Genomic DNA, 21932 nt, shown 5'->3' with positions numbered 1-21932 from the left:
TCTAATTATAAAGGAGATACCCAAATCCTTACCTTCTCTTCCTTCTTACAGAAAATAGTATGGAGTGGGAGGGTTCAGTGGTGCCCTGGATAAAACTCAGATCTGGGCTAACTCACAGAAAAATCATGATTTCAGATTACTTCCAAGTCCTTGTAGCTATCACTGAGTAGATGGCTCTCTAAAATTGATAGCACATTTGCTTATTCCAGTAAACCCAGGTCACAGCCTGGAAGCCAGAATGTGAACACATTAGGGATTGACGTGGCTCTGCATAATAATGTAAATCACTTCACAAACTATATTATATTTAGAAAAATTGTTTCCCTCAAAATTATTCTAGAATTTGACTCAGTACTTATTTTAGAGACGTGTGCATAACCTTGATTTGCAAGGGCAATAATTGTGTCTTGAATGTTTGAGTCTTTACCATAATCCTTTATTGAGGAAGCTGATGCATTTCATCTTCCTTTTTTACACATCCTAGTCACTCTTGTTTTGAATATCCACTCACCACCTAAGATCCTTTTCTCTGCTGGTTCCTGTCTTAAGTGTTTTCTAAGCAAGTATATCAGTTCCTAGGGTTCCCTATGGAAAGTCTTAACATATTATATTTAATTGAACCATATGACATTGCCATTTTGTAGGCCCAAAGCAGCTGAATGATAGCACTTTCATATGGTTCAGTTAAGGTCACCTGGAAACTTCCGAACAGCTTAATTTTTCAGTAAGTGTCAAAGAAATCAATACCTAAGCAGCCACAACCTAGCCTGGCCCAAAAAAGACCTATGGTTTTTTTGGCCACAATACTTGGTAAGTTCCATGCCTCAAACCAAGCCAGTAATCTGAGGGATTTCTTAATTTTTAAGGTATATATCATTTCAGACACATTTTATGAGCCATTTCAGATTCTCTCAGACTCACCATCTCTTGTTTCAGCTGCCACTGCTTTTAGGCTCCAGCCAACTGTGTAGGCGCAGAGCACCCTATTTTTGTTCTCATGCCCCTACCCCTACCATTCCAAAACGCACATAACCCAGCAGGGGAACCATTGACAAGTGGAAGACAGAACTAGTGAATAAATTCTCCCCTCTTTCTATTGTTCCCATCAATCATGGACAGTCTAGAGACTCACCATATATAGCTTCCGGGATGATTACTGTGACTCTAACAATTAGTCACACTCAGCAGCAGCTAGCTCAGAAACACCTCACATTGCCACTCTCCTAACCTGCTTCATTCTCCTTTCCCATGACTTTACTTCCTAATAATACAGAATCTCTCTGCCTCAACAATACTTTCTGAGGAACCCAGGCTATATCCAACAATATTCTCAAATTTGCATCAGAGTCACCTATGGTAGAATACATGCTGAAGTTTGAGAAGTATTCCCCTAGGACTTTTCTTTCTTCATTTTTATATTTTAAATGTTTTTAATATTTATTTTATATTGGAGTAGAGTTGATTAACAATGTTTTGTTAGTTTCAGGTGTACAGCAAAGTGATTCAGTTATACAAACATCTATTCTTTTTCAAATTCTTTTCCAATTCAGGTTATTACAGAATATCGAGCAGAGTTTCCTGTGCTATACAGTAGGTCCTTGTTGGTTATCTGTTTTAAATATAGCAGTGTGTACATGTCAATACCAAACTCCCAATCTGTCCCTTTCCCCTCCTGGATAACCATATGTTCATTTTCTAAGTCTGTGAGTCTGTATCTGTTTTGTAAATAAGTTCATTTGTATCACTTTTTTTTTTTTTAGATTCTACATATAAGTGATATCATATATTTGTCTTTCTCTGACTTACTTCACTTAGTATGTTCATATCCAGGTCCATCCATGTTGCTGCAAAGGACATTAATCATTCTTTTTAATTGCTGAGTAATATTCCAGTGTGTGTGTGTCTGTGTGTGTGTATATATATATATATATATATATATACACCACAACTTTCTTTATCCATTCATCTGTCGATGGACATTTAGGTTGCTTCCATGTCTTGGCTATTGTAAACAGCACTTCAGTGAACAGGGGTGCATGTATACTTTCGAACCATGTTTTTTTCTGGATATATGCCCAGGAGTGGGATTGCTAGATCATATGGTAGCTCTCTTTAAAGTTTTTTAAGGAACCTCCATACAGTTCTCCATAGTGGCTGTATCAATTTACATTCCCACCAACAGTGTAGGAGGGTACCCTTTTCTCCACACCCTCTCCAGCATTTATTATTTGTAGACTTTGATGATGGTACTTCTGACTGGTGTGAGGTGATATCTCATGGTAGTTTTGATTTGCATTTCTCTAATAATTAGTGATGTTGAGCATCTTTTCATGTGCCTCTTGGCCATCTGTTTGTCTTCTTTGGAGAGATGTCTATTTAGGTCTTCTGCCAATTTTTTGATTGGGTTGTTGGTTTTTTTGGTATTGAGCCACATGAGCTGTTTGTAAATTTTGGAGATTAATCCTTTGTTGGTCACATCATTTGCAAATATTTTCTCCCATTCTCTAGGTTGTCTTTTCGTTTTGTTTATGGTTTATTTTGCTGTACAAAAGCTTTTGAGTTTAATTAGGTCCCATTTGGGTTTTTTGTTTGTTCTTATTTCCATTACTCTAGGAGACGGCTTGAAGAAGATACTGCCGTGATTTATGTCAAAGAGTATTCTGCCTATGTTGTCCTCTAAGAGTTTTATAGTATTTGATCCTTCATTTAGGTCTTTATCCCATTTTGAGTTTATTTTTTATATGGTGTTAAAGAATGTTCTAATTTCATTTTTTTTACGTATAGCTGTCCAGTTTTTTTCCCTGGGTCCTGGTGCACACAAGACCTTGTGTGTGCCCTCCAAGAGTGGAGTTTCTGTTTCCCCCAGTCCTGTGGAAGAATTCCTGTGATCAAACCCCTCTGGCCTTCAAAGCCAAATTCTCTGGGGCTCTTCCTCCCGTTTCCAGGCCCCCAGCTAGGCAGCCTGATGTAGGGCTCAGAACTTTCACTTCTGTGGGAGAACTTCTGTGGTATAATTATTTTCTAGTTTGTGGGTCGCCCACCCGGCAGGTATGGGATTTGATTTTATCATGATTGCGCCCCTTCTACTGTCTCATTGTGGTTTCTTCTTTGTCTTTGGTTGTAGGGTATCTTTTTTGGTGGTTCCAGCATTTTTCTGTCAATGGTTGTTCAGCAATTAGTTGATTTTGATGTTTCCATAAGAAGATGTGAGCTCATGTCCTACTCTGCCATCTTGTCACCAGGATCCTCATTTCTTAAATAGACTTTATTTTTAGAGCAAATTTAAGTTCACAGCAAAACTGAGCAGAAGATACAGAGATTTCCTACATACTACTGCCCCCACATAACGCATATACCCTCCCACACTGTCCACATCCTGAAGCCCTAGGATTTTGAAGCACGTAAAAGTCACCCTCAAGTGAGCATAGTGATAAACAGTTGATCAAAAGCTACCTTGGAAGTTCTGCCTCTGGGTAAGTTAGAGTAAGTACACTCCATCCTATCCCCACCAAATGCAACCATAAAACCTGCATAGACCAGGTATTTGAATGCATGGTCCAGCTACTTGAGGACTCAGAGTGGCAGTCAGATTGAAGAAGACCAGAATTTAACATACCACAAGACCAACAGTGAGTTTACCCGTATTTTCCCCTTTGGTAGCCCCTCTACTTGGGCTTAAGGCTGCTTAAAACCCAGAATTGGGATTCTGTGCAGACAGAGCTCCAGAGAAAACCTAATTTTGGCTCAAAGAGTGGGAAGGGAGTCTCCTAATGACCAGCAAAAATTAAGAAAATACTCCTTTCTCTTTTTCTATGTTTTCTTGCACACCAGCTCTCAAACAACCTGAGGGTGTCAGCAGCAACAACAGTGGCAGTGGCAAACCCACAGACACCTAAAATTCTGAGGAAAGGGAACCTTCGTGTACAATCAGAGGAGCTGTGGTCCCAAGAGGATGTGGTAAATCCCATTGCTTTTGTTCTCTCTGTCTTCCCACTGCTTGGCCCCAGACGGGCATATTCATAGAAAGTGTGTGGTAGAGCAGGGCACATAAAGCCTCAGCTTTCTAGCTGGGAGGTTAAAAAAAAAAAAATAGTAGGGGGAGCCTCTGGAACTAAAGTACAGAGGAGATTGGGAGACGGAAGAGATCAGCAAAGTAACCCCATAAAGTTGCTTATGAAATCTCAGTCTTGCCCTCAGTGTGGGTCTGAGTCCAAACAGCATACACAGACTTGGAGAATTAAACTATGACCCAAATCCAAGATTAGCCACTGGGTGGCTCACACATGGCCTAGATATGAATAAAACTCTGGAGGTTTTTGAAAACAGAGATAACATTGAAATATGACTCCCACAAGGCTGGTTGGAACTTTTGACCTGAATCTAACCAGAATGAAGGCCTGCTAAAGAAAAATTATCAATAATCTCCATAGAATTTAAAAAAGAGGGACTTCCCTGGTGGTGCAGTGGTTAAGAATCCGCCTGCCAATGCAGGGGACACGGGTTCGATCCCTCGTCTGGGAAGATCCCACATGCGGCAGAACAACTAAGCCCGTGCGCCAGAACTACTGAGCCTGTGCTCTAGAGCCCACAAGGCACAACTACTGAAGCCCATGAGCCACAACTACTGAGGCCTCTGTGCCTAGACCCCATGCTCCACAACAAGAGAAGCCACCGCAATGAGAAGCCCACGCACCACAACGAAGAGTAGCCCCTGCTCGCCACAACTAGAGAAAGCCCGCGTGCAGCAACCCAATGTAGCCAAAAATAAATAAATTTATTAAAAAACTAAAACTAAAAATAAGTAAATAATTAAGACTTAGACTCTCATTACATAATACTCAAAATGCCCAGGACAATCCGAAATTACTAAGTATACAAAACCCAGGGAAAATTCACATGGGAAAAGAAAAAGCTGATGCCAGTATCAGCATGACACAGGTATTTGAGCTATCTAACAAAAACCTTAAAACAGCTACTGTAAAAATGCTCAAAGTAAGTTTGAACACAAATTTGGCGAAGGGCAGAGTGTACACATTTCAGAAGCTCAGCTTGAAAGCAGCCAGAGAAAATGACATATTACTTATAGGGAAACAACAATTTAAATGACTACTGATTTCTCATCAGAAATCATTGAGGCCATAAGGAAGTGGCACACCATTTTCAAATTGCTTAAAAAAAGAGAAGGAAGGGAAGGAGGGAGGGAGAAAGAAAGGAAGGGAGGGAAGGACTCTCAACCCAGAATATCTAGCAAAAATATCTTTTAAGGATGAAGGTGAAATAAAAACACTCAGAATAAGAAAAGCAAGAGCATTTATTGCCACCAAAACTGCTCTAAAAGAAATGCTAAAGGAAGTTCTTCAAACAGATGGGAAATCTTACCAGAAGGAAACTTAAAGAACATCTTATGTTCTTTAAAACGTTTGACAGTTGAAAACATTGTGTTATGTTTCAATGTATGTAGTTGTAACATATACTACAACCACAAAATAAAGGAAAATAAAGGGTCAAATGTGGTGCTTTTCTACTCTTGAAGCACAAAAATATTTTTCTAAGTAGACTGTGAAAAATATGTTTATTGTAATACCTAAAGAAGCCACAAAAAACTATACAAAAAAATTAAATCATAAGTAAGTTAAAGTGAAATACTGAAATATATTCACATGATCCAAAAGAAGGCACAAAAGGGGAAGCAGAGAAACAAAATATGGAGGGAACAAACAAAACATAATTGTAGACCTAAATCTAAAAATATTAAAAGTAAGTGGCCTAAGCATACCAATTAAAGAAAGAAATTGAATGGATAAAAGCATTACAAAACTATATTTGCTTACTAAGTTACTGTCTATAACCTCTCCCTCAACTAAAATGCAAGCTACAAGAGAGCACAATTTTTGTTTTATTCACTGCTGTGTGTGTAGTGCCTATAAAAGTATCTAGCATGTGGCAGTTACTCAATAAATGAATGCACAGAGAGATGAATGAATGAACTGCAAGTAATTCAATTCAAATATAATGATATAGGGAAGTAAAAAGGTAAGAAAAGGTTTACTACGCAAACACTAATCAAAAGAAAGCTGGAGTGCCTATATTAATATCAGACAAAGTAGATTTCAGAGCAAAGAAATTTATCAAGAATTAAGATGGGCGTTACATAATGATAAAAGGGTCAAGTTACCAGGAAGACAATATTTTTTTGTTTTGTTTGTATTTTATTTTATTTATTTTTTTATAAAGCAGGTTCTTATTAGTCATCCATTTTATACACATCAGTGTACACATGACAATCCCTATCTCCCAATTCATCACACCACCACCACCAGCCCCCACCGCTTTCCCCCCTTGGTGTCCATACGTTTGTTCTCTACATCGGTGTCTCAGTTTCTGCCCTGCAAACCAGTTCATCTATAACATTTTTCTAGGTTCCACATATATGCGTTAATATGCGATATTTGTTTTTCTCTTTCTGACTTACTTCACTCTGTATCACAGTCTCTAGATTCATCCATATCTCTACAAATGACCCAATTTCTTTCCTTTTTATGGCTGAGTAATACCCCATGGTATATATGTACCACATCTTCTTTATCCATTTGTCTGTCGATGGGCATTTAGGTTGCTTCCGTGTCCTGGCTATTGTAAATAGTGCTGCAATGAACATTGGGGTGCATGTGTCTTTTTGAATTACGGTCTTCTCTGGGTATATGCCCAATAGTGGGATTGCTGGGTTATATGGTAATTCTATTTTTAGTTTTTTAAGCAACCTCCATACTGTTCTCCGTAGTGGCTGTATCAATTTACATTCCCACCAAAAGTGCAAGAGGGTTCCCTTTTCTCCACAGCCTCTCCAGCATTTGTTGTTTGTAGATTTTCTGATGATACCCATTCTAACTGGTGTGAGATGATACCTCATTCTTGGCCATCTGTATGTCCTCTTTGGAGAAATGTCTATTTAGGTCTTCTGCCCTTTTTTGATTGGGTTGTTTGTTTTTTTAATATTGAGCTGTTTATATATTTTGGAGATTAATCCTTTGTTGATTCGTTTGCAAATATTTTCTCCCATTCTGAGGGTTGTCTTTTCGTCTTGTTTGTAGTTTCCTTTGCTTTGCAAAATTTTAAGTTTCATTAGGTCCCATTTGTTTATTTTTGTTTTTATTTCCATTACTCTAGGAGGTGGCTCAAAAAAGATCTTGCTGTGATTTGTGTCAAAGAGTGTTCTTCCTATGTTTTCCTCTAAGAGTTTTATACTGTCCGGTCTTACATTTAGGTCTCTAATCCATTTTGAGTTTATATTTGTCTATGGTGGTAGGGAGTGTTCTAATTTCATACTTTTACGTGTAGCTGTCCAGTTTTTCCAGCACCACTTATTGAAGAGACTGTCTTTTCTCCATTGTATATCCTTGTCTCCTTTGTCATAGGTTAGTTGACCATAGGTGCATGGGTTTATCTCTGGGCTTTCTATCCTGTTCCATTGATCTATATTTCTGTTTTTGTGCCAGTACCATATTGTCTTGATTACTGTAGCTTTGTAGTATAGTCTGAAGTCAGGGAGTCTGATTCCTCCAGGTCGGTTTTTTTCCCTCAAGACTGCTTTGGCTATTCAGGGTCTTTTGTGTCTCCATACAAATTTTAAGATTTTTTTGTTCTAGTTCCATAAAAACTGCCATTGGTAATTTGATAGGGATTACATTGAATCTGTAGTTTGCTTTGGGTACTATAGTCATTTTCACAATATTGATTCTTCCAATAAAAGAACATGGTATATCTCTCCATCTGTTGGTATCATCTTTAATTTCTTTCATCAGTGTCTTATAGTTTTCTGCATACAGGTCTTTTGTCTCCCTAGTAGGTTTATTCCTAGGTATTTTATTCTTTTTGTTGCAATGGTAAATGGGAGTGTTTCCTTAATTTCTCTTTCAGAATTTTCATCATTAGTGTATAGGAATGCAAGAGATTTCTGTGCATTAATTTTGTATCCTGCTACTTTACCAAATTCATTAATTAGCTCTAGTAGTTTTCTGGTGGCATCTTTAGGATTCTCTATGTATAGTATCATGTCATCTGCAAACAGTGACAGTTTTACTTCTTCTTTTCCTATTTGGATTCCTTTTATTTCTTTTTCTTCTCTGATTGCCATGGCTAGGACTTCCAAAACTATGTTGAATAATAGTGGCAAGAGTGGACATCCTTGTCTTGTTCCTGATCTTAGAGGAAATGCTTTGTTTTTCACCATTGAGAATGATGTTTGCTGTGGGTTTGTCGTATATGGCCTTTATTATGTTGAGATAGGTTCCCTCTATGCCCACTTTCTCGAGAGTTTTTATCATAAATGGGTGTTGAATTTTGTCAAAAGCTTTTACTGCATCTATTGAGATGATCATATGGTTTTTATTCTTCAATTTGTTCATATGGAGTATCACATTGATTGATTTGCATAGATTGAAGAATCCTTGCATCCCTGAGATAAAGCCCACTTGATCATGGTGTATGATCCTTTTAATGTGTTGTTGGATTCTGTTTGCTAGTATTTTGTTGGGGATTTTGTTGTTGTTGTTGTTGTTGTTTGCGGTATGCGGGCCTCTTACTGCTGTGGCCCCTCCCGCTGCGGAGCACAGGCTCCGGACATGCAGGCCCAGCGGCCATGGCTCACGGGCCCAGCCGCTCCGCGGCACGTGGGATCCTCCTGGACCGGGGCACAAACCCGCGTCCCCTGCATCGGCAGGCAGACTCTCAACCACTGCGCCACCAGGGAAGCCCTGTTGGGGATTTTTGCATCTATATTCATCAGTGATATTGGTCTGTAATTTTCTTTTTTTGTAGTATCTTTGTCTGATTTTGGTATCAGGGTCATGGTGGCCTCATAGAATAAGTTTTGGAGTGTTCCTTCCTCTGCAATTTTTTGGAAGCATTAGAGAAGGATGAATGTTAGCTCTTCTCTAGATGTTTGACAGAATTCACCTGTGAAGCCATCTGGTCCTGGACTTTCGTTTGTTGGAAGATTTTTAATCACAGTTTCAATTTCATTACTTGTGATTGGTCTGTTCATATTTTCTATTTCTTCCTGGTTCAGTCTTGGAAGTTTATATATCTTTCTAAGAATTTGTCCATTTTCTTCCAGGTTGCCCAGTTTATTGGCAAAGAGTTGCTTGTAATAATCTCTTAGGATGCTTTGTATTTCTGCAGTGTCTGTTGGAACTTCTCCTTTTTCATTTCTAATTTTATTGATTTGAGTCCTCCTCCTCTTTTTCTTGATGAGTCTGGCTAATGGTTTATCAATGTTGTTTATCTTCTCAAAGAACCAGCTTTTAGTTTTATTGATCTTTGCTATTGTTTTCTTTGTTTGTATTTCATTTATTTCTGCTCTGATCTTTATGATTTCTTTGCTTCTGCTAACTTTGGGTTTTGTTTTTTCTTCTTTCTCTAGTTCCTTTAGGTGTAAGGTTAGATTGTGTATTTGAGATTTTTCTTGTTTGTTGAGGTAGGCTTGTATAGCTATGAACTTCCCTCTTAGAATTGCTTTTGCTGCATTCCATAGGTTTTGGATTGTGATGTTTTCATTATCATTTTTCTCTAGGTATTGTTTGACTTCCTCTTTGATTTCTTCAGTGATCTCTTGGTTATTTAGTAACGTATTGTGTAGCCTCCATGTGTTTGTGTTTTTTACGGTTTTTTTCCCTGTAATTGATTTCTAATCTCATAGCGTTGTGGTCTGAAAAGATGCTTTATATGATTTCAATTTTCTTAAATTTACTGAGGCTTGATTTGTGACCCAAGATGTGATCTATCCTGGAGAATGTTCCGTGCGCACTTGAGAAGAAAGTGTAATCTGTTGGTTTTGGTTGGAATGTCCTATAAATATCAATTAAATCTTATCTGGTCTATTGTGTCATTTGAAGCTTGTGTTTCCATATTAATTTTCTGTTTGGATGATCTGTCCATTGGTGAGGTGTTAAAGTCCCCCACTATTATTGTGTTACTGTTGATTTCCTCTTTTATGGCTGTTAGCACTTGCCTTATATATTGAGGTGCTCCTGTGTTGGGTGCATATATATTTATAATTGTCATATCTTCTTCTTGGTTTGATCCCTTTATCATTATGTAGTGTCCTTCCTTGTCTCTTGTAACATTCTTTATTTAAAAGTCTATTTTATATGATATGGGTATTGCTACTCCAGCTTTCTTTTGATTTCCATTTGCATGGAATATCTTCTTCCATCCCCTCACTTTCAGTCTGAATGTGTCCCTAGGTCTGAAGTGGGTCTCTTGTAGACAGCATGTATATGGGTCTTGTTTTTGTATCCATTCAGCAAGGCTGTGTCTTTTGGTTGGAGCAGTTAATCCATTCACGTTTGAGGTAATTATCGACATGTATGATCCTATTACCATTTTCTTAATTGTTTTGGGTTTGTTTTTGTAAGTCATTTTCTTCTCTTGTGTTTCCCTCTTAGAGAAGTTCCTTTAGCATTTGTTTTATAGCTGGTTTGGTGGTGCTGAATTCTCTTAGCTTTTGCTTGTCTGTAAAGCTTTTGATTTCTCCATTGAATCTGAATGAGATCCTTGCCGGGTAGAGTAATCTTGGTTGTACGTTCTTCCCTTTCATCACTTTAAGCATATCATGCCACTCCCTTCTGGCTTGTAGAGTGTCTGCTGAGAAATCAGCTCTTAACCTTATGGGAGTTCCCTTGTATGTTATTTGTCATTTTTCCCTTGCTGCTTTCAATAATTTTTCTTTGTCTTTAAGTTTTGCCAGTTTTATTACTATGTTTCTCGGCATGTTTCTTCTTGGGTTTATCCTGTATGGGAATCTCTGCACTTCCTGGACTTGGGTGGCTATTTCCTTTCCCATGTTAGGGAAGTTTTCAACTATAATCTTTTCAAATATTTTCTCGGGTCCTTTCTCTTTCTCTTCTCCTTCTGGGACCCCTATAATGCAAATGTTGTTGCGTTTATTGTTGTCCCACAGGTCTCTTAGGCTGTCATCATTTCTTTTCATTCTTTTTTCTTTATTCTGTTCCACAGCAGTGAATTCCACCATTCTGTCTTAGAGGTCACTTATCCATTCTTCTGCCTCAGTTACTCTGCTATTGATTCCTTCTAGTGTATTTTTCATTTCAGTTATTGTGTTGTTCATTTCTGTTTGTTCTTTAATTCTTCTACATTTTTTTAAATATTTCTTACATCTTCTTGATCTTTGCCTCCATTCTTTTTCTGAGGTCCTGGATCATCTTCACTATCATTATTCTGAATTCTTTTTCTGGAAGGTTGCCTATCTCCACTTCATTTAGTTGTTTTTCTGGGGTTTTATCTTGTTCCTTCATTTGGAACATAGCCCTCTGCCTTTTCATCTTGTCTATCTTTCTGTGAATGTGGTTTTTGTTCCACAGGCTGCAGAACTGTAGTTCTTCTTGCTTCTGCTGTCTGCCCTCTCGTGGATGAGGCTATCTAAGGCTTGTGCGAGTTTCCTGATGGGAGGGACTGGTGGTGGGTAGAGCTGGCTGTTGCTTTGGTGGGCAGAGCTCAGTAAAACTTTAATCCACTTGTGTGCTGATGAGTGGGGCTTGGTTCCCTCCCTGTTGCTTGTTTGGCCTGAGGCGACCCACCACTGGAGCCTACCTGGGCTCTTTGGTGAAGCTAATGGCAGACTCTGGGAGGATTCACGCCAAGGAGTACTTCCCAGAACTTCTGCTGCCAGTGCCCTTGTCCTCATGGTGAGACACAGCCACCCCCCGCCTCTGCAGGAGAGCCTCCAACACTAGCAGGTAGGTCTGGTTCAGTCTCCTATGGGGTCACTGTTCCTTCCCCTGGGTCCCAATGTGAACACTACTTTGTGTGTGCCCTCCAAGAGTGGAGTCTCTGTTTCCCCCAGTCCTGTTGAAGTCCTGCAATCAAATCCCACTAGCCTTGAAAGTCTTGATTCTCTAGGAATTCCTCTTCCCTTTGCTGGACCCCCAGATTGGGAAGCCTGACGTGGGGCTCAGAACCTTCACTCCAGTGGCTGGACTTCTGTGATATAAGTGCTCTCCAGTTTGTGAGTCACTCACGCAGCAGTTATGGGATTTGATTTTATTGTGTTTTCGTCCCTCCTACCATCTCACTGTGGCTTCTCCTTTGTCTTTGGGTGTGGGGTATCTTTGTTGGTGAGTTCCAGTGTCTTCCTGTTGATGATTCTTCAGCAGTTAGTTGTGATTCTGGTGTTCTTGCAAGAGGGAGTGAGAGCACATCCTTCTACACCGCCATCTTGAAACAATCCTCTATTTGTACTTATTCTTCAATCCAACTCAAGTTCTCAAATCAATAATGAGTCCTACAAAATTTGAGACATCCCTTTTTCATTTTCCTATGACTCATACTTCTTTCTTCCTGGCAGTTTGTTGGGGTGGGGGTACGAGGAGGAACTCTCCAAAATCCGGAACTCCACACCAAGAAGACAACAATTTTAAATGTGCATTCACCTAAAAAACATCTTCAAAATACTTGAAGAAAAATTGACAGAGCTGAAAGAAATAGATCCACGGTAATAGTTGGTACTTCAACACATCTCTGTTAATAAGTGATAGAACCTGTAAACAGATGATCAGCAAGGTTATAAATGTCATCAAACTGCTATATTGAAATGACATTTATAGAACAACACTCAATCCAACAGCATCAGAATAGTACTTTTTTTGAGTGTATAGGGAATGAATCATCAAGATAGACCGTATCCTAGGTCATAAAACAAACGTTAATAGACTTAAGACAATTGAAACCATACAAAGTATGTTCTCTGACCATGAAGGAATTAAATTATAAATCAATGACACATTTAAAAATCTCTAAACACTTAGGAATTAAACAACACATTTCTCAACAATCCATAGTTCAAAGAGGATAATTCAAGGGAAATCAGAAAATATTTGTAACCAAACAAAATGAAAATGCACCATATCAAAATTTCTGGGATGCAACTAACAGCACTCCAAGGGAAATATATAGCATTAAATATATAGCATTAAATTAGAAAGAAATTATTTCAAGACAATAATCTATGCTTCTATGTTAAGAAAATTGAAAAAGACAAGAAAATTAAACCTAAAGCAAACAGATCAAAAGACATAATAAAGATTAGAGAAGAAACCAATGATATTGAAAAACAATAGAGAAAAATCAGTGAAACCAAAAGCTAGTTCTTTGGAAGAAATAAACTACCATAGCTTTGAAAGGGGTTCTAGGCCTTGGATGGACCTTGCTTTGATTCACATATTCTCTTGTTTTCTGATCCTGATTTAGTTATTAGGTAAATCTCACTACTAGAAATAGAAAACACTTTATATGATAAAATCAGATTTTTGATGCAACCATGGGAGATTGAGGGATATTTTTCAAGGCCTTGACCAGCCATGTAAATCGAACTGTTTAGAAAATTGACTTAAGAACTGGAGACAGATAGTAAACAGCAGCATTGAACTATTTCTTATTCTGTGTTTTTGACAACTTGTTGTGTGTAGATATCTATGTAAATACACTATGTATGTATGTTTGAATCAGGACAGATTTAGGACTCTGAGAAGCTAGATAATTTTTCACAAAATTAATTTAAAAGAAGATTCTTTATATTTCTACTTAGAAATTATAACTTATTAAAACAAGTGATACCCTAAAGTTTCATAAAGCATTCATTCTCTGAAAAATACCAATACGTTTTAAGCTGTTAATGAGGTCTCCAAAATGTTTAAAATTTCATGCTTTTTGTTTCACATATGCACATTTTGGAAATCCTGGATGGTTATATTACAACAGTACTGATAATAAGTTTCATTTTCTGCTGTTAAATAAAGACCAAATGACATCATTTTGTACCCTATCCTAATATTTTACAGTAGGGTATGTAAAGAAAAGTGGGAGAATTGAGTAATCACAGTATTCACAATTATATAAACATGGCAAAATCAAAAGAACTTATCCATTATAATCAATATTCCATTCACTTTGCAAATAAGTATAGTAAGAAGATCCTATCTTTATATGTACCAACTTGCATGAGTTCATTTAGCCAATCAAAATAAGATATCAGGAATTAAAAATGGGTTCATTGATGGGACTTCCCTGGAGGTCTAGTGGTTAAGACTCTGTGCTCCCAATACAGGGGGCCCAGGTTCAATCCCTGGTCAGGGAACTAGATCCTGCATCCCACATGCCACAACTAAGAGCCCACATGCTGCAACTAAAAGATCCCACGTGCTGCAACTAATACCCAACACAGCCAAATAAATAAATAATTTTTAAATGGGTTCATTGATAGCAAAGTAAAATAATGACAATAATACTGAATGCAAATTATGATTCATTATGCCAATAATCAAATTGATAACAATTAAAATATGAAGAAGAGATATAATTTCTTCTCTCATGTCCCTCTTACAATCCATCAGCAAATTCTGTTTCAAAAACAAAATCCGGAATCTGACCTCACACCCCCTTCACTAGAATTTCTCTAGTCCATACCACCATAGCCTCCTGTCTGGACCTCTAAATTCACTTCCTAGTCACTCCACTTCCCTTCTACCTCAACAACAATGTTCTCCCTTTGCAGCAACCAGTGTCATTTTTCTTTTTAAAAAATAAAACATATCACTCTCCTATTCTGAACCTTCCAGTAGCTCCCCATCACATGTAAAATAAAATCCAAAACTTTACCAGGGCTTACAAGGGTCCCTACCTCATGCGTTCCAGCTACATCTTTAGTCTCCTTCCCAATAATTTGCTGCACTTCAGCTTATTAGTCCTCAAATGAGCCAAGCCCATTCTCTTCTCAAGACCTTTGCATTTGCTCTTCCCTCTACCCAGAATACCTTTCCCTGGATCTTTGCATGTCTCACTCCATTTCATTCAAATCACTTCCTCAGAGGTTTCATCTCTAACTATCATATTCAAACCAGCAAATTCACCCTCCTCTACTCTCTTCTCCTGCTATATTTTCCTTAAAGCACTTTATCATGACCTGATATTATTATATATATTTATGTATTCATGTTGGTCTTTTACACTAGAACATAAATTTCACAAGTGCAGGGAATTTATTCACACCTTACATTCCAAGTGCCTAGGACACTGCATGGTATATATTGTGCCCACATTTGTTAAATGAATGAATATGTAAGCCAGTATTATATGTAATTTTTGCCTGGTCCACAGATTTTGGGGGCATATTAAATAAATTTGGAATGTTAATGAAGGGTTTTTTTTTAATTTTATTGAAGTAGTCTTTATTTTTGTAAAACAGAAAAGAATAAAGAATAAAACAAGCAAAAACACCAATTATCCCTGTACCCAGAGAGTGTTTGTTAACATAGAGAAAAATTAGACATACATAAGATTTTTCAAAAATTAACAGTACAGAAATGTAAATATTAAACAATGTCTCTCTTACCCACCTCCATGGTTTCCCCCCACCATCTCTCTCCCAAGAGATGTACCTATCACATATTTCTTATGTCCTTACAAAGAAAAGAAATTAAATTTTATGGCATATATAGATCCTTTGAAAATGTATACACCATATTGTTACTCTTTATCTTCCTTTAAAAATAAAATTAATAGTTAACTATACTTACTGGCATTTTCCATTTCATCTCTATTCTTTTTAATGGCTGTATAGTTCTTTGTTAATATGTACCATTATTTGTCTAATTTGTCCCCTTAAACATCTCCATTTTTTCTACCACTTTTTGTATCATAAGCACTGTGGCAATGAATTTTTTTTTCTTTGCTTAGTATTTGTAGATTTTTTTAAGTTTATTTTTTATACAGCAGGTTCTTATTAGTTATCTATTTTATACATATTACTGTATATGTCAATCCCAATCTCCCAATTCATCCCACCACCAACACCCCCACTTTCCCCCCTTGGTGTCCATACATTTGTTCTCTACATCTGTGTCTCTATTTCTGCCTTGCAAACCGGTTCATCTGTACCATTTTTCTAGATTCCACATATATGCGTTAATATACGATATTTGTTTTTCTCTTTCTGACTTACTTCACTCTGTATCACAGTCTCTAGTTCCATCCACGTCTCTGCAAATGACCCAATTTCGTTCCTTTTTATGGCTGAGTAATACCCCATTGTATATATGTACTACATCTTTATCCATTCGTCTGTCGATGGGCGTTTAGGTTGCTTCCATGACCTGGCTATTGTAAATACTGCTGCAATGAACATTAGGGTGCATGTGTCTTTTTGAAATTATGGTTTTCTCTGGATATATGCCCAGTAGTGGGATTGCTGGGTCATATGGTAATTCTATTTTTAGTTTTTTAAGCAACCTCCATACTGTTCTCCATAGTGGCTGTATCAATTTACATAGAATGTTAGTGAAGGTTAATATTTGATTATGTTAGTCTAAATAAAATATTAAATTATTCAGTGATTAGCTATTTTTATTTTTATTTTTTATTTATTTATTTTTTTGCAGTACGCGGGCCTCTCACTGTTGTGGCCTCTCCCGTTGCGGAGCACAGGCTCCGGACGCGCAGACTCAGCGGCCATGGCCCACGGGCCCAGCCACTCCGCGGCATGTGGGATCCTCGCAGACCGGGGCATGAACCTGTGTCCCCTGCATCGGCAGGCAGACTCTCAACCACTGCGCCACCAGGGAAGCCCAGGACATCATTTTGAAAACATACTTTCAAATGATTCAGGGAATAAAAAGTTCTTTGTACTATTCTTGTAGTTTTTCAATAAGTATGAAATAATTTCAAAATAAAAATTATCTTTACATAAAAATAATTTTATACAAAACAGTAATATAGAGTAAGTGGCATTTTACATAAGAAGAACCAGAATAGAATATAGTAGATTTGAGTAATTAATTTTCAAAAAAGAAAGTCTAAAATTGTATAACATAAAAATCAACGGCCTGAATATGTTGACAACTGCAAACAGTATGGGAAATGTGAATATATTTATTATATGAGTTACAGATCTCTTGAAATTTGTAGATATACTATTAGACAATACAGCACTGCCACCAATTTTTAGAGGAAAAAAACCACTTTAACCACTAATCATAAACATGGACCAGGTGACTTCCTGGATTTCACAACAGAAATAATAACAACCTGACAAGTTAGAGTGAATTCAGTGTAATAGCTGTGAGAAAGGCAATTTACAAGAATGCCAAACAAATGTCAAACTGTTTGGTTCTTGTATACACTTGATTTTGGTCCTAAATTAGACATTTGGTTAGTAGTAAGACTTCTCCATCCTGATTTACTGGTCTAACCTGTCTCAGTCAGTAATTGGCAGATATAAACTCAGATTATGTAAATCGAGTTAGGATCAGTGCAGCAGTTTCTCTGCTTGCATATTTCTCATACTTTATTATTGTCGTCTACTTTTTAATTATGCAATTATTTTAAAGAATGAAGCAAGTAGTTCACTTAAAGGTAGTTTCATATTAACATACTAAAGCCCTTAAATATCCTTATGTTACACATATTATTTGATGATTCACAATGTAGTAGCACCCACTGACTGTAATGTCTCCTCACCAAATCAGATAGCAGATATTAATTATATGTCTATTGTTGGCCCAGTGTTGTATGCACTCCTGTTGGGCTTTGATACTGCTTTCTGACAAGTGCGACATTTCTAATATAAATGTTTCAACAGGTGTTTTAACTGGTTGTGGTTGCAGGACTTTCTGATCCATGTTTCTGGAGCCTGATTTGTGAAATCTATCCCTGACCTCAAGTACAGCCTGCCCAAGTGATACAGTTAGACACTTTCTTCTCCCCTTTTCCCATGTACGTATTTCTCACTTTTCAAATTTATCACACTGTCCTGTGATTTGTAACTGTCACTTAGTTCTGTTCTCCTTTTTTGAGACAATGTCTTGAGGTGGATCACATTCATATTCCAATCGCCAAACGCAGGGCCTGGAACAGGTAGAATGTTTATTGAACAGGTAGAAGGCCATAAAATAACTTTGTAGATGGGATATCGTTTTTTGGTTTTTCTTAATATATATTCCTCCCACCAACTTTCCTAACCGAGTTTGAGGCAGCTAACACTAGAAGAATGACTACTAGGTCAGTGATCTTGATTTAGACTCTATCTAGATCTTTATTTCAGAATTTTCCATTTTCTTATTTTTTGTTTTGTTTTGCTTTTCTGAAATGTAGACTGATTAATAAACTTTTCAGTAAATACTTAATTTTTAAAAATTTCTCTGTCTACCTTCCTTACCTACTAAGGAAGAGTTTTCCAGTAGCTACTTTTTAAATTTTATTAAAAGATGCTTTTTATTTCTAACCTAGATTGTGTTTTATTTAAGCTGCAGAGATACATATACCTACAGAATGTCTTTAAGTGGTAGGAAAAACTAGAATGAAAGTGGCAGAATTTAAGATGAATAAGTTAATTTCCATTCCCCTCAGACTGCATATGGTTTATAAAGTTGTGGTGTGGTCAGCTCTTTCATTTGATGATGTACATGACTGATCATTTGAAGTGGAGTTCCTGTTGAACCAGATAGAAATGGAATCATCATTTCTGGAGTTACTTAAATTAAGACCAACTGTGAAATTGATAAAAAACGATTTGTTCATTTGATTGTCTTCCAGACTTGATAATTCAAAGTCATATGTCAATACATTCACCTGTAGGAGAAATAAACCAAATGACTTATGATGGAAACTGACTACCCAAAAGTACTTATTTGGAGAGTTGAAAGAAAGAAAAGTAAAGTAGAAGATAGGATGTAGAAATGAATGAAACTTAAGAATGGTTGTTAATATGAAATCAATTATAAGAATTACCTTTTTACTTTGATACTGGAGTCAAAATATTCCTATTGTAACTTCTTCTGTTTCACCTTTTTTTCATAGGTAACTCCTTTTACTATTTACCAATGAAAAGTTGATTGGAAGAGGTGAGGAAGGAATTCAGTTGCTAACACAGACTGATGGAAATATTTGATGTAGGCTGCTTTTGTTCATTATTTGCAAAACCAATTAAGTTATAGTTTGATAAATTTTTAGAAATTTTTCATAATGAAAGTGGAGGCATTGAGAATGTACTTACTTCATTTCTAAAAAATCAAAATTGTATCCTCTACAGTAACACTTGATTTTATAAGCTCCATATGGATTTTTAACTACATTTAGCAATATTTTTAAGTGAAATTTCATGAAAATTTGTTAATGATATTATTATTTCATAACGGACTATGTAAGATTTCCATAGGTAAGTATCAGTACTTCATCACTCCAGATTATAAACAAAGTGAATAGACATCTAGTCCATTCTATACAAAGAAAATTCATGTAAAGGAAATAATGCTAATCTCAATTTGAGATTAGGTAAAGTCCCCATTTGAAAACTGTGGCTTATTTTACATGACAGCATGTATCATTTCCAGCTGCTTTCTCTCTCTAATCAAAACATTTGCTCACAATAACAGCTGCCTCTATGCCTTGCTTTTAAACCATTTGCAGCAAATCAAACTGGGAACGTGTCCATAGTAAGAAAACTCAGGATTCTGGGATATGTCTGTTCTCCAACTTCAAAATAAAAACAACAAGAAAGCTAATTCACAAACCAATTATCTTTTTCCTCTGAAGCTTTGTTTCATGAGCCCTAATAAACAAAGTTTACAATAAACACTAAAATAGTACAGTCCAGAGATTTATAAACAATTGTTCTTTTCAAAATAAATCCATTTAAAATTGTATATCAGATATGTACAATACAGTGCATGACTTCTGTACTCATCAATTATTTTGGGAAAACAATATAGGAACTGAGTTTTGCAAATAATAGTAAATTATTATTCTGAGCCATTATCTGTGTCATCTGTATGAAGCTGCATTACTAAAAGTTAATAGTCTACGTATGACTTTATATTATAGATAGCTTTTGACTCAAACAAAAGAGATATCAAACTGAATTGGTATGAATAACTATTTTGGAATAGATTTTATAATCTATGTTTGCCAAAGAAATCCTTCTTCTATTTATATACCCTTTAGAATACAATGGTTTGGTATTAGCAAATTTTGCACTGTTTTAGATGAAAATATTTGATTGTTAATGTTATAATTTTTTAAAGCATTCATTTCTCTTCATAAGTATCATCATCAATTTCAAGGGAAGAAAAGAGTAAATATAATTTAGGTCAGACTAACACATCTTAATTTAAGCATTAAAAGATGTGTGTTTGAAAGATGTCAATCTCCACATGTTCTGGAAATAAAAACCAGACAAACAATACAACAGAACTTCATGCATCCCATAGAAATCTGAATAACCAATTACTTAAAATTTTACCATCTGCTCTCATTGAAGCAGCAAGACTGAGGCATTTTCCCGTGTTACAAACCATGATAATCAGAATGTAACAGAATGAGAAATGCTAACATCATTTTCCCCCCTTCCTTATTTGCTGTTGTGTTTCTTAATGAAAACCTGGGCTATACAAAGGAAAGGGGAGGACGTTCCCCCGCCCCATCTCCTAACTGAGGGCTTATACCAAGTAATAGCTTTCTACTGCCCTGGGCAGTGTGACATTGCCTCATTTGGCCAGCTATTATTCTAGGAGGCAGCTAGTGAAGTGCCCCGATCCATCTGCTTGCTTTTCATGGACTGGTGCTTTCCTTGATGTTGACAGCTGTCTTAGTATTCCTGGGCCACCTGCCACATAGTAAATACTGTGCTCCAACATATATACAGAAGCTTATCCCTCTGGTGGACTTTTTAGAACAAAAAGCTTAACATTTCTAAACTACACTTGCATCTTTGTTGAAATGCTTCAGAGTCAGCACTTTGTCTTTTCTCATACTTTTGAGGAATACAGTGCTTGTGCATTGGGAATGGTAGTTCAGTTACAGTGTGATGAACTTCAGCTTTTCTCAAACATCAAATAAGTATTGAATTGCAGACCTTTTTTGTGGAAGTCATGGTGGTCACAGGAGGCAGAGGGGAAAAAAGTTATCTCCTCTAGTGAGCCTTCCTGGAACCTTTTCGACTAAGTTGGGGTCCATCCTATTTATACCCATCCTATTTATACCCTATTTATACCCATACCCATTTTCCCTGTCCTACCTGCTTTGCTCCTCCGTTTACCCCATCAGACTTGCTCCTTGAGGGAAAGCACTGGTTTTTATTCATCACTGTATCTCTAAGAATGAGTGTGTATCTGACACATGGTTGGCACTCAAGGACAGACCAAGGTTTTAAGGTACGTGAAGATTTTTGCAATTTCTCTTTAAAGAGAAAGATTTAAAATTAAAAATAAAAATTAGATATAAAAGTGAATGAAGCCGCAACTACTGAAGCCCACGTGCCTAGAGCCCGTGCTCCGCAACAAGAGACGCCACCGCAATGAGAAGTCCGTGCACCGCAACAAAGAGTAGCCCATGCTCGCCGCAACTAGAGAAAGCCCGTGAGCAGCAACGAAGACCCAATGCAGCCAAAAATAAATAAGTAAAAATTTTTTAAAGTGAATGAAAAAATAAATCATACAAATTACCAATTTTAAAAGGTTGGCTAATACTACAAATATCACGAAGTCTAGAAAAACAGTATTTTTTCCATTAACTGCCTGGTATACCTCTATAATATTTTTTTCTTATACCTTTGTTGGTATACTCTTTGATAGCATTTCATATGACAATGATTTTCTAGTGTCATTTTCTGTACATATAATGGAAAGAGAATTCAGTCTTTCCTCAAATTTGATTGAGTGTATTATTGATAGAAGGGCCAGGTAAACATACAACACTATACACTCACATACACACTCATTGTTTGTGGTATTGCCACAGGTTTTTGCCCTACAAACAAAAATTCTGAAAAATTCTATTTTACATGATTTTCATTTAAAAAAAGTTTGCTGAATTTACAATTATAAAAATTATATACACTCCATTATTGAACATATTACTGTTATGAG

The 21932-nt window shown here is 36.7% G+C and overlaps 1 long non-coding RNA gene across 1 annotated transcript; it reads left to right on the top strand.

The window, feature by feature from the left end:
* Positions 1 to 1955: 1955 nt before the first annotated feature.
* LOC125964456 (uncharacterized) lies at positions 1956 to 21030 on the top strand. The gene is made up of 3 exons (XR_007477500.1): positions 1956 to 3957; positions 16452 to 17784; positions 18868 to 21030. It is a non-coding gene; the product is annotated as an uncharacterized LOC125964456 (long non-coding RNA).
* Positions 21031 to 21932: the final 902 nt, after the last annotated feature.

The sequence above is a fragment of the Orcinus orca genome, chromosome 5 (assembly GCF_937001465.1).
Source record: "Orcinus orca chromosome 5, mOrcOrc1.1, whole genome shotgun sequence".
Classification (NCBI taxonomy): domain Eukaryota; kingdom Metazoa; phylum Chordata; class Mammalia; order Artiodactyla; family Delphinidae; genus Orcinus; species Orcinus orca.
This window is presented reverse-complemented; position numbering and strand designations above follow the sequence as displayed.